We start from the raw sequence: 13,851 nt of genomic DNA on the forward strand, positions 1-13,851 counted from the left end.
GTCATCAACGCCTAAAAATGTCCAAGTTATCAATTCCCTTTATAAGACTTCGACCCTTGATCTGATTGTTGGAAATAAAATCCAGACCCAGCAGGTATCATATCAGTGTTTATATATAAGCAAGTCAGTTGATCTTTATCAAAATTTCACACAGTTTCAGATTGGGTCACCTCAACCAAGAATCAAGTTTGATTTTTGTTATACTAGACGTTTTTATTTATTTATTTATTTTTTGGGTCAGCAATTGGATATCAGTATTGACGCAAAGACCGGTTCATTAACTGAAGCTACAGTGCTACCAAGTTGGTGAATCGATCGACCAATTTACAGATTCAGTTGAAACAAGTCTAGTTAGATGTGTATGTCTCGCTTCAAGCAGTGGCTGAGCCAAAAACTTCTGGTTGAGGATACTATTTCAAAAATTTTAGCCCCTTCAAATATATGGCAAAATTACTGAAAGGCATTATAAGCAGATAACCAAATGGTTGAGGGGCACAATACATAAAATAACCAAATGAATGGGACCTGCCCACATGTGGCTCAGTCCCTGTTTTCAAGGCTTTCTTAGCCAGAAACACCTTGAAATAATAGTGAGGCGTGTCTGTGTTGAGAGGCATGAACTTCACCTTGTGAAGCAAGCATGCTCACACAATAATGAAAAAAAAAAAAGGTAGTTTTCTCGTTTGGTTGTTTTCTTGTTTTGATTTCTTTAAATGATTGTGGTGGTTCAGCATGCCTGACGTTATTTGGCTTCTCCTCTCAGTTCAATAATCTCGTTGAACTTCTACATGTGGCCAGATATCCTAAACAAGTTCTGACTTTACCCCCATGCTTTTAGCCACACATGTAATGGAACTGAAAAAGCTTTGCAGAAGCAGTCGATACCAAATGCAGCATGGTTCAAGGAATCAAGAGTACCTAAGCCTTAAAATATGATGCATTTACAGCAACATTAGCTGTCATGGTTGGTAGGCTGCCAGCAAGAGGAGAAAGACAGGGTTCCCATCCCTTAACAAGAGAGAGAGTTTGAGGAGAGGGAGAGGTGCCTGTGAACCTTATTTTGGAGGCTATGCTTTCATGGTGTTGTATGGAATTTATATCAAGTATTGGGATCTGCATGATTAATTCGGATGAGGGAATGTAGGGGAAGTGAAGGGCAATGGAAATGTTGCTCAGATTTTATTTTAGTTTGTGTAATGGATAGGAAGGAAGACATCATAAAGTGAATTGTCTCGTGACTTGCGGAGTCAATTTAGTCACTTGTCATGGTTTTGATGACTTCATTTTTTTTTTATTTGCACAAAGTGTATCTTCATATGTATAAAATAGTGACTTTGATTCATTATAAGGCTGATATCTATTACATATCACAGTACAATATTGTAAATGCATATATAGAATACAAATTTTAGTAATCTATATATATATATATATATATATATATATATATATACATATACATATCTGTGTGTGTGTGTGTTCTGCACTATAAATTTGATATAACATACAATTTTGGTATCAGTTACAAGTAGATATAACATATGGTTTTGGCATCATTTACTAGTATATTTGTACAATATGAAATGCTTAGATCGTACTCATACATGACTCGCTTGAACTCACCTCTATGTCAACCAAAATATGGCTTGTGGGTCTGGTCTTCCAATGACTCGGCCAAGTCTTGACAATTCTTGGGTTATCCATTTTTTTTACCAGTTTGAAGACCGAGTTACTGAATCGGTCGAGTCAACTTGGTTGACTCAATAGGGTTTTTAAACATTGGCCAAGAGGAGTGGAGGGGAGCAGTTTATGTCTGATGAAGTTGGTATTCAAGCTTCTAATGTCGGACCAGATTCTATAAGGTTCTTACCAAGTTGAAATTTGAACTTCCAGGTCTGTCTATGTTTTCACGTTTCACCGTTGTAATGTTTGCTTTGGATGTTGTGTTAACGCTTGTTTTTTTTTTTTTTTTTTTGTAAATATGTTGATTGACTTCTTCGTAGTAAATGGACGAGCGAAGGCCTACTTTCCCAGTAGGTCTATTTCAATGGATCTCTCAGGCCTGAATGAATGTTGAGTGTTCCTCCCACGATGTAAGATTTTATATTTTAACCAATTAACCAAAACATAGAGTACTTTTCTAACGTGGTCTCATCCTCAAATCATTTTATCCTACCAAACCTTCTAAAATATACTATGGTGATCTCCAAGTAGACTTGTCCTAAAGTACTTTTCTACGTGCAAAAAAATTTTATCATAATACTTTCAACTGCACATAAAGCAAAAAAGCTTTCTTGCAACTCCGATAATGAAGATCCATACAAGACCCATATTGCATCACATGTGCAACAGATAAAACCATAAACTAGCAACATGAACAAAACAAAAAAAGAAAACAATAATATTAAATTGATAGAAAATATTGAAATTTTTTTGTTTCAGTTGTGGTCTCAAGTGTAGCAAACTTTCAAAGGAGAATAAGAAAAAAAAAAAGGCTCTGCACCTGAGCCAAATATTTTATATCCAGAAAACGTTACCTATATAGCCAATTTATGAAGGCCCTACGTTCACTAGAATGGAGTACGCTAGAACCGCATTTTTTGTTTCATACAAAAGGAACGACTGTGCATACAAGCTGCAGGACTCGAGCAAGATGAAGTTTCATCAACTTTTGCTCCTAGGAGAACGTCACACTAAAGTTACACAAGTAGGCTGCAGCCAATTATATGAATACCGAACACAGATGACATCTATGCGATGAGGTGCATAGTACAATCTAAACTGAGAACATGAGAATTACGAAAGGATATTCATGGTTTCATTTCATGTGTACAACGATATCGGTATTCCTGAGTCCTTGAACCGTGCTGCATTTGATATCAACTGCTTATGCAAAAGGTTCTTCAGTTCCATTACATGTGTGGCTAAAAGCATGGTGGTAAAGTCAGAACTTGTTATTATAGGATATCCCACATGCAGAATTTCGAAGAGATTACTGAACTGAGAGGACAAATCAAGTAACGTCAGACGTGCTGAACCATAGAACACCACAATCATTTATAAAAAGAATCAAAAGAAGAAAACAACCAAACGAGAAAGCTATTTTTTTTTCTTTTTCATTATTGTGCGTGGCGTGCATGCTTCACAAGGTGAAGTTCATGCCTCTCAGCATAGACCCACCTCACACTATCACCTCAAGGTGTTTTTGGCTAAGAAAGCCTTGAAGTAAGGAACAGAGCCACATGTAGGCCTGTGTGGGCAGTTGCCTACACAGTCCCACAAAATTTACTTATTTGCGTATTAGTTGGTCCCATTCATTTGGTTGTTTATCTACATATAATGCCTTTCAGTCATTTTGCCATATATCTGAGGGGGCCTAAAATTTTCCCCTCCATCCCCTGGATAGAGAGAGATGTAAGGAAGAGCGTTTGGTTTTTTCATGTTGTAAAAAATTGAACAATGAAAACAGATGGCGAATGCATGGAGAAATAGCGCCTTAAAGCAAAAGTTTCTGGCTCGACCACTGTTTCAAGCAAGGCATACACATCTAACGACACTTGATTCAACTGAATCTGTAAATTGGTTGATCGATTCACCAACTTGGTAGCTCTGCCACTTCAGTTAATGAACCGGTCTTTACACTAATACTGATATCCAATTGCTGACCCAGAATGAATTCTAGTATAGCAAAACTCTAACTTGATTCTTGGTTGAGGTCACCCAATCCAAAACTGTGCGTGAAATTTTGAAAAATATCAACTGACTTGATTATATATAAACGTTGGATATGGTGCCTGCTAGATCTGGATTTTATTTCCAACAAGCAGATCAAGAGTCGAAGTCTTATAAAGGGAATTGATAACTTGGACATTTTAAGGCTTTGGTGACAATTTTGAAATACTCTTAATTTTGAGTTCTCCATATTGAACTTTTCAGTTGGAGCATGTGCTCATTTAATTGCAACGACATGTATAGTGACATGTTTTTGCTGTTTTAAATTGTATCGGTATTTTAAAATATTTAGGTGTCTTTTTAACGTGAAACTTTGATTATTCCAAGTCATATTGTAAGCATTATATATATATATATATATATATATATATATATATATATCCCTCTTATCTTTAAACTCAAGTTTCGTTTTCCAAAGGTCAAACATTAATATCAAAAGTTTGCATGTGTGCGTGTTTTTTTTTTTTTAGTTTTTGTATGACAAGAAAGATGCGTAAAAGTCGATAGCTTGCAGTATTTTAAATTTCACATGGACCATCCTTTCTTTGCTCTTCCTCCTCTTTTTTGGAGAAAAAATTATTGATCCGGTGTTGCATCAAGGGACACATAGGCAATCAAACACTACAGAAAAGCATGGATTCACAGACGCATGGAAAAATGGCTGTCGGTGAAAGTGTATTTTTACCACGTCTAGGATGTGATGTCAGTGAAGATTGAGTTTCGCCGGCATCCGGAGGCAAACGCTGATGAAAATCAGCCTTCACCGACGCGTAACGTGTGCATGCAGCCTTTTCAAGCAGCTACATTTAATACCAGTATGATAGAGGCTTAAAATCTCAAAAATGGATACCCAATAGCTCATGCGGAACTATTTTAATTGTTTTAGTTGCTAGCAAATGGGATGCAAGGAAGGTTCCTTTTACCAGGTTGCTGGGTTGATCTTACATCCTTGAAGTTGAAGAAAGTTCAGAATACGAATACATCGACCGCTTCCATAGGCATAATTAATTAATTTGCAGCTACGCATCGACAAATTAAGTCCTTTCTCCAAGTTAAGAGAAAAACATCCTGAAGGAAAATTTGAAATTTCTTTATAAAGGAATTGTAGGAAACTGGTAAAAGTTTTAACAAGTTACGAGAACTATTAGTCCGAAACAATTGAATTTATATGTTCTGATCCTCGTAATAGCAGTATTTAGCTGCCACGTACAAATCTTGTTGTTTGCCTTGGCAATGTTTAAAACTAAACGATATGAATCAATGATCTGAGAAATATCTGCTGAACAGCCAACGGGACAAACCAATGAACAAGGCAATTATATGGTAGAGAGAACAAAAAAGGAAAAATAAGAATTCTGGAGCCTCAAAGGCTGACTCACTTTAGTTCAGCTTGATCCGCGGCGCTTCTCCTCATTGATTAATCTAATGTCTTCTTACCACCAACATATGGGGGCTACAGCTCTCCCAATCAAGCCCTACAAGATATAATTAAGGACAGATGTGTGTGTGTGGGTGAGAGAGAGAGAGAGAGAGAGAGAGAGAGAGCAGAACATTCTATCCCAGAATTCCTTCTTCTCATTTCCGCTCCAAATTTCTGGTGATCACGTTCCAGCACTTGGCTACTTTACAAGGGATGATGATACCGGCAGGCAGGATGCTGGTTGGGGAGAACCGTCCACCCACCGGTATCATCTCCCTGGAAAGCAACCCTTGTGTGAAAGAGAGAGAGAGAGAGAGAGAGGGCTGTGTTGCGTGGTGATCCACAACGTCGGGTGGATAAGCGAGAAAAAGTAACCGGGAGGACGAGTAAATTTATACTTCCAAAAGGAATTACTGCAAACGTAAGGCCTTGAGTTAGGAGCCTTAAGTCATCCGGATGACCCAGTTGTGCATCTATCGTTTATTGAGGGCCAGGATGACGTTGGGCATATGCAAGTAACTTACTTACCTTTGACTGCTTTTCACACGAGTCTCCCTTTCAATAGATTAAAAGTATTCTTCTCAGCTAAAAAGGCAGACAACCATTTAAGAAGACAACCTCATGAGTTTGGATCATGATTGGTGCATGCATGGTCGTCAACGTCTCTTGCAGTAGTGTGTGCTTAATTGACAAATTTGCCATTTTTAGATTGAGAAGCTAAGATTAGGAAGACAAACGTTGACAATCATAAATGAATAGGATACAGTGTTGGACATGCAATTGAAACTGTCTTAAAGATTAAAGCAGATTCATAAAGCACTAGAACTAGTGTTTCATGAATTTACTTCAACGGTAAAATAGATTCATGACACACTTACAAAGTGCCTATGTTGTCAACAAATACTTTTTTAGACGATGATCTAAAGAAACTCTTAGTGATGAACTATTATTAATTTGGATTCATTCAACGATTAATTTTTCTTAATTTGAACCACTGACGCTTGAATTACTGGCCGTTTCATGTGCTTCATTTGGCTCATTTTAGAGTAGTACTACTGCTATCTTCTTATATTACGATGCAAGTACCGATTTAATAACGCACTCAAATTTAGAGGTCCTCCCGCATTGAATATAGCGCGTTGTCCCTACTGACCAATAATTGAGTAGACCACAAACTGACGATTCGATTAGCTCACAGCAAGCTGTATGACAATTACATGTGGGCTGTCACTGGCTGGCCATTGATTTCTTCTCGATCATGAAAAGACATTTTTTGTTCTAGTGCCAGTGCACAGCATCTCATCTCCATTTATTTTTCTAGAATACCCAATACATCAGGTTTGATAGATTCGATTTCACTGTTCACAACAGAGTTTTTTAGAACAAAAGGCCCAGAAGTCGAATCCCACTTCAATTCTGCCGACGATGCTCTGGTAATCAACTTGAGTAATTAGGTTTTATTTTTCATTACTATGTGAACAGTGAAGCTCTCGGCGTGGGGTAACTTTTTATATCATCAACTTTCTCTCTCTCGGATAAGGGTTGGATGCCATGTGCATTGTTGCAAAAGAATGGCGCCATTAATAGCCATTGAAAAAACAAATTGTTTTTCAAAACTATTACTGCTAGGGCTGCACACGAGCCGAGGGACTCCGCTCAAAAAACTCTAGCTCGAGCTCCATTCGGACTCGAGTCGAGCTCCTTATGCCAAGCTCGAGCTTGACTCAACTACACAAAATCAAGCTAGAACCTGACTTGTTAACCATTTAATCATTTAGGCATTAACACGTTTAGTGTTAACTCATGTAACCATTAACTTGTTTAACTCGTGTAAGCGTTAACTCATGTAATTTGTTTAATTCGTATAAGCGTTAACTCATGTAACTCATTTAACTCGTATAACTCGTTCAACTCGTGTAACTTGTGAAAATTTATATTTACACTAAAAGTTAAAAGTGTTTTGGTGAAGGTTTTGGCAATATTATATAAAGTACTGGTTTGTGAGTCTGAGTCAAGTTCCTGAAACTTAAACTCGACTCGTTTATGGTTTTGAGTATCTTGGTAAGCTCGAACTCTACTCATTTATAAATGAGTCGAACACGAGCTGAGTTTTTTTGACCGAGTTCGAGTCGAGCCCGAGTTGGCTCGGCTTGTTATGCAGCCCTAATTACTGCGTAAAAGCAGTATCCACTTAAAATTTGGGGAGCCCTTCAAAGATTAGATTAAGCATCATCTCCACATCTGTGTTTGGCCTTCATGTCCCTTGCTAGTGCAATTGTCGAAACATGAAAAGGGTGATCTCTCATCAAGAATTTGACGTGCTTCCTCAGTTCTAATTGGTAACCGAATGCAACCTTTTTAGAGTTCCTGGTTTGGGTTCTTTTCAGATTTTTGTGCTTTTCTTCTTGGACATTCAGGTCGTTTAGCAGGGTCTAGTGTGAACTGTAAATCCAAGTGACGGGGTTTCTCTGAATTCCTTCTCTGCAGAGACAATTACCACCCCCCTTTTCCATTTTTCATTAGAACAATGTTGAAATTGTAGAGGCAGTTTTGTTCTTTCAGATTTTTTTTTTTTAAGTTTTTGTTTCTCATAACCATATGGTGGTCATCTCGATTTTTCTTTGTTACAAAATCAAAGAGGAAAAAGTTCAATTTTGAGCTCCGACGAAAGTAGTGGAGGAAATTGGAGAGGCTGTTTGTCCATTCACGCGGCTTTGATTTCGGCAATCAGAGAGACGTTCTACTAAAAATCATGGTTTCCTTGAATCACAAACCTTTAGGTGATGCCAACAAAAAGCATTGGGGAGGCCCCCCATGGATAGTTGTAGCTTAGTTTCATTTTACTAATTTTAAAAACAGAAAGGGCTCGGGAGGGCCCCCAATTGGCAATTGTAGCGAGTTATGTTTCGTGTGGTTGTAGCTGAAACCCACCTGTTTCCCAGCTCGATCTCTTAAATACCTTTTTTGTCTGAAGATCTTCTCTCAAATGATACTCGAGAGATCTGGTGAACAAGAAAAACAGTAGAATTTTTGAGACGGATTGCAAAGATTGGTTAAGTTCCTTTTTTGAGGATTCACGCTGGCCTTTGAACTATATGCAGTATCTTGTGATCAAGTTATAAGAATAAATTGAGCTTTTTTGCAGTTGCTGATGTGCTGCTGTTGAAGGACAAGAGGATATCTGCTGGGGTCTTGGCTGCAGGAATTACTACAATATGGTCAATCTTTGAGGTGATGGAGTATAACTTCCTGACAAGAGGATATTTTATTTTTTAATATTAATGCAACTAATTGATTCTCTCCTACAATATTAGATAAGATTTATAACAGTTCATAAAGAACAAGAATTTGTGAAAAAAAGAAAAACAGAATTTAAACTGTGATTTTTACGAGTTACGTTCCAAAGGAGAAAGAGCATATATAAAAAAAATTATACTTACCTTAATGGTTGAATGATTTGATAAATAAAAGTTCGGTTGCCTTTTCTTTGGATTGATTGTCGATCTCTCTAAGCATTAAATCTACTGAAGATTTTTTATTTGGACTCGTCCAGTTTTAGCCCTGAAGTTTAAAGGAGAATGCTGCAAAAGTTTTGTGGGTCTGCCAGTTGGTGAAGTTGATGACACCCATGATCTTAATTTTTATAATTTTGCTAGCTCGTACATTTATAGAATTCACCAAGTCCATTAAGATTTTATTATTATTATTATTATTATTATTATTGTATGTAAACATTTGTTTGTTACTCAGACTAAGATGAATGATTTAACTGTTGCTAGCATTTGAACATACATAAAATGCATTTTTTGGGCATTAAAAGTTTCAATGCTTTAGAAGAAGGAAAACTATTTTTCTCTCTTTGCAAATTGTTTTCTGCTTCCTAGACGTGTTTAACTTAAAGACTGTTTGAATATTTGAGAAAAATGGATATTTTTGGATCTTCATGCGAAGGTCACAAATGAGAAGGGCTAGCTGAGCTCTGCGAATGAGCCTCTTGCTGACTTGATTGCCAATTCAACCTTGTTTCCCAGCCAGTTCCTACAAAAAATGATGTAAATGTCTCTAACATGGAAACTGAGACAAGGGCAAGTGCTGAAGTATCATGTGAAGTAGATACCTTTGTGGCTGTGCACCAAGATGTACAGAGTGCTGATGCAGGTGTTGGAACCAGAGTTTCACATGATCTTGAGAAGATCAGAGAAGAGCAGGCTGCAATAAAAGCACAAGCAGCTTTTGAGCTTACCTGGTAACTTTTTATTGCCGGACAAAGTCATTTTGATTGCATCAATTCAAATCAACTTCTTCAATTTTGATGTATCTTATTGTCGTATATATAATAATAGAATGTAACTTTCTCTGTTAGTTCTTTAACAAACATACTTTCTCTGTTAGTTCTTTAACAAACATTTGAAGACATGATTATTGAATAATGACATTGCATTATCTTGTTTGGTTCAAGTCAAATGCCATGGTAGTGTCTTCAATATTGTCTTTGACGTGCTGTAGTTTTAACAGAAGCAAGCATGATCCTGTAAATTTTTTTTTTTATTTGTTCACAACAGTTGCGACGTATTTCCAGATTTTGGCACCGTAAATGGGTTCCATTCTATGGACCATTTTTTGCTTGTCAGCCGGTGAATCCTCAGACGGGCTAGGCAGTTGGTGCTTCGCTAGTGTGCCAGGTACATGGAGTGTTTCTTCTTCTTATGATGAAATAGAAATGCAGATCTGCTAGAGTGTTTGATCTGGGTAAGGCTGTGGTTTATTCTAGGGAACCGGCCTAAGCACAATCCAGGTGACAATTATATTATGACGCAACAATGTGAAATAAGTATTTGTTGTAATTAGTTTTTGTTAATTATCTTTCATGCATACACGTATATCAAGTTATATTGACAATGAAAAACAACAAATTTTATCTTTAACCATAAACTTATATTAAAACGGCTCAAACACCTTATTCTAGCAACCCTTCTAAAATATAGTATCGCAATCTCCAAGTAGACTTGTCCTAAAGTACTTTTTATGTGCAATTTTTTTAATTATAATACGTTCAACTGCACGTAAAACAAAAAACTTTATTGCAACTCCAAGAATGAAGATCCATACAGGACCAATATTGCATCACTTGTGCAACATATAAAACCATAAACTAGCACATCAACAACAACAAAAACAATAATATCAAATTGATAGAAAATATTGATGTCCAATTAAGCATTTCAAAATTTTTGTCTCAGTAGTGGTTTCAAATGTAGCAAGCTTTCAAAGCTGAAAAGGGGAAAAACAAAAATGGCTCTACACCTGAGCCAGATATTTTATATCTAGAAAATGTTATCTACTTATATAGCAAATTTGTGAAGGCCCTACCTTGCCTAAAATATGCTGGAGCCCCATTTTTTTTTTCATACAAATGGATGACTAAGCATAAAGCTGCTACGACTCGAGCAAAATGAAGGTTCATCAGCTTTTGTTCCTAAGAAAACATACACTCAAATCACATAAGAGGCAGCCAATTATATGCATACCGAACACGGTTGACATCTATCACTACAAAAAAAACGGAGGATTCACCGATAGCTAAAAAACCGTTGGTAAAAACATGGTGATATGTCGGTAAAACATTTATCCACGTCCGAGTAAGTTAGCGGCAAGTTGGGTGTCGGTAAAACTTTTTATAAGCAAGACTACAATAAAATTTGATATATTAATAACCTAAAAGCATACAATCAAATTTTTTTTAGCAGCTACATGAAACCATTTATAGGTTTACTTATAATTCAAAAAGTGACTCTAATTGTGCTTAACTATTTTCAATATACTCAAAAAATGGCCAGAACTTCGGAACATGATCCACTAAGTCACCAAAAGATGGAATAGGGACATCGGAAGAAATAGCAACTACTCCAACTGCAAAACTTCTTAAAAAAATAGGTAAAAGATGCAATGAGTATTGAGTACAGTATCTCATGAAAAAAAACCAAAGGTTTACATTCCATGTTCAGGAAATGTTGTGCTCAATTTAAAATTAGGGCTTTTGTGTTTGTGCAGATATTTTATACAATTAATGTATCAAATTGATACTCTTTAAGTTTAACAAACGTTATTAGAAAGTTTCATGATCAAATACTACCGAAAAATTGTGAAATCTCATTGGAAAAACTTGAATACATGCCCTAGAACAATATCAAAACCTAAAATCATCCACAAATAGAGAAAAACTTAAGTTAGAGCAACTTGCCTTTTTATTATTTAGATATCAAAAATTGATGAAAAACGCTTGAAATCACCCAAAATTTTCAGTAAATCAAGGAGGAGAGAGGAATAGACGGAAGAAAAAGGATAAGAAAGGCTCTCTGAGAGTGGGGGGTGGGGGTGGGGTTATAAAGGCGGGGAAGCTTTTATCAATGTGATGGAGACGTCGGTAAAAGGGCATACTTAAAAACATCGATGCAATTTATGCAGTAACTTTTACCGACATTTAACGTGTGTTGGTGTAAGCGACTTTAGCAACGTCCAAAGCAAACACGTCAATAAAGGCTCGGTGCATGGGTGGATGTCGGTAATTCTTTGCCCGAAAACATTTACCGACGCAAGCATGACCACATGTTGGTAAAACTAATTTCTGTTTTATAGACATCTGTAAAATGAACGTCTGTAAAAACCCTTTTAGCGACATTTATTTTTAAATGTCGGTAAAAATGTAATGTTTCACGACTTTTTTTTAAGCATGATGTCAGTAAAAGCCAAACTTTATGACCATCCTAACCTTGTTCTTTTGATGTCAGTAAAAGTAAAATGTTTGGCGACATTGACGTGCTGTCGGTAACATCCCAACTTCAGCAACATGTTAGTGAAACGCATCGGGAAAGGTTACTTTCACCGGCATCTTGTTTTGGAATTTGGTAAAAATTATTCTTCACCAACATTTTAAGCCGGATGTCAGTAAAAGTAGCCTTTCGCGCATGCCCCTTTTCCCATGCGTCGGTGAGTCCATCTCTTTTTGTAGTGTTTGTGATGCACAATCTAAACTGAGAACCTAAGAATTACTAACGGACTTCATTTCATGTGTACAATTAGAGGTCGTTTGATAGGCCGAAACTGCAGGAACAGAACGATCAGTTCCTTCTTTTAAAAAAATACCATCAAATGCTGGCCGCATGACAGGGCGGACACTGGGACATGGGGTATAAATTTTGCCCGTGTCTTGAAGTGTTCCGAGGGTAAGCAAGGAACGGAGAGGACAGTACACGGCTCGATCTCCCTCGACTCTTCTTACTCTCCTCTCTCCCTCCCTCAACCTCTCCCGCTGCGCTCTCGCCCCCTCTCGCTGTTTTGAGCTAGGAATGGTTGGAATCCCTAATCTTTGCAGCTTCTTCTTTCTCATCCCTCCCGAGGCACTCACTCTGTCACTCTTGCCCTCAACTCTTTGCCTCACACGATTGACCGATTATCCATGACACCGAGGATCCAGAGAGGAATGGGCTAGAGGAGGTGACATCAGAGGCCATGAGAGATGACAAGGACACCACAGCAGTCGTGCAGCCATTGTCAAGCTTGAGGAGGACGAAGAAGTTCTTCTCAATATGTAAGTGAAGGGAGCCTTCTGATCGTTTGTTTGGGCTTGAGGTCTCTTCAAGCGTAAGAGTTTTATGCTGATATGATTGTCTTTTTTCAGGAAGGCGAAGCTTTATTGGTTCAGTAAAGAGGGAAATCAGTGGCAAGAGGGGTATCGGAAACGTGAAGCTCTTGATTTCTTCTGTATTTGTTAAATTTGGAGCAAATTATGACTAGTTTTTCAGGTAACATTATAATGAACACCAGTTGTTTTCTTTCCTTTTGCATTGTCTAGTTTGGGGTTTTGCTTCAAACCATTAACCTTTGCATCAACTATACATAAATTACAATAAGAATAAATAGATTTGGGGACTTTTTTTTATTTTGCATCGTCTGTTCAAGGATGAATATTTGTTGCACAGAAAATGTTTGATGAAATGTTTGCATAGAAAACGTTTGGTGAAAGTACATGTTTCATTGATGATTTATCATTTTAAGTATGATTTTTTTTTTATTTGCAGGTGGAAAGTCATGAAAGAGAAAAAAGATGGACATGGAGGTGAAGATAATTACTTGATGGATCATGAATTTTGTTGTATGTTTGATGAATGATTGTAACAAGTTAATTCTTTTAGTCATGTAATCAACAAGTTATCAATATAGAATTTGTGTTATTTTTTTTTAATAACCCTCTCTCTCTCTCTCTCTCTCTCTCTCTCTCTCTCTCTATATATATATATATATATATATATATATATATATATATATATATATATATATATATATATATATATATATATACACACACACACACAAACATATGCATGTCTGCTCACTACCATTGGTTCAAAAAAATTGAGGTATTACAAGGCACAAACAATGGGTGGAACAAAAAGAAAAAACAAAAAACAAATTGATGCAATTCAAACACTAGACAGCAAGGACATAGTTTTATGTTGTTAAAATTATCAAACAGTGGACAGAAAACACTATTGACAAGACAGACAAAACAGTGGTGTGGTGGACAAGACGTTTTGTCCGCTTAAGTGCACGTAATTCATACATTATTTTAGCATATAACTTTTCATTTAGATTGCTTGGGGCATCAAGAAGACAAAGTCCAAGTTGCATTGCAACTAGAA

General features: G+C 36.8%; 1 long non-coding RNA gene across 1 annotated transcript; it reads left to right on the top strand.

Annotated features, from left to right (window-relative positions):
* The first annotated feature begins 12,351 nt into the window (after positions 1-12,351).
* LOC116254923 (uncharacterized) lies at positions 12,352-13,397 on the top strand. Its single transcript, XR_004172785.2, has 3 exons — positions 12,352-12,740; positions 12,831-12,954; positions 13,231-13,397. It is a non-coding gene; the product is annotated as an uncharacterized LOC116254923 (long non-coding RNA).
* Positions 13,398-13,851: the final 454 nt, after the last annotated feature.

This window comes from Nymphaea colorata, chromosome 5, assembly GCF_008831285.2.
Source record: "Nymphaea colorata isolate Beijing-Zhang1983 chromosome 5, ASM883128v2, whole genome shotgun sequence".
Classification (NCBI taxonomy): Eukaryota; Viridiplantae; Streptophyta; class Magnoliopsida; order Nymphaeales; family Nymphaeaceae; genus Nymphaea; species Nymphaea colorata.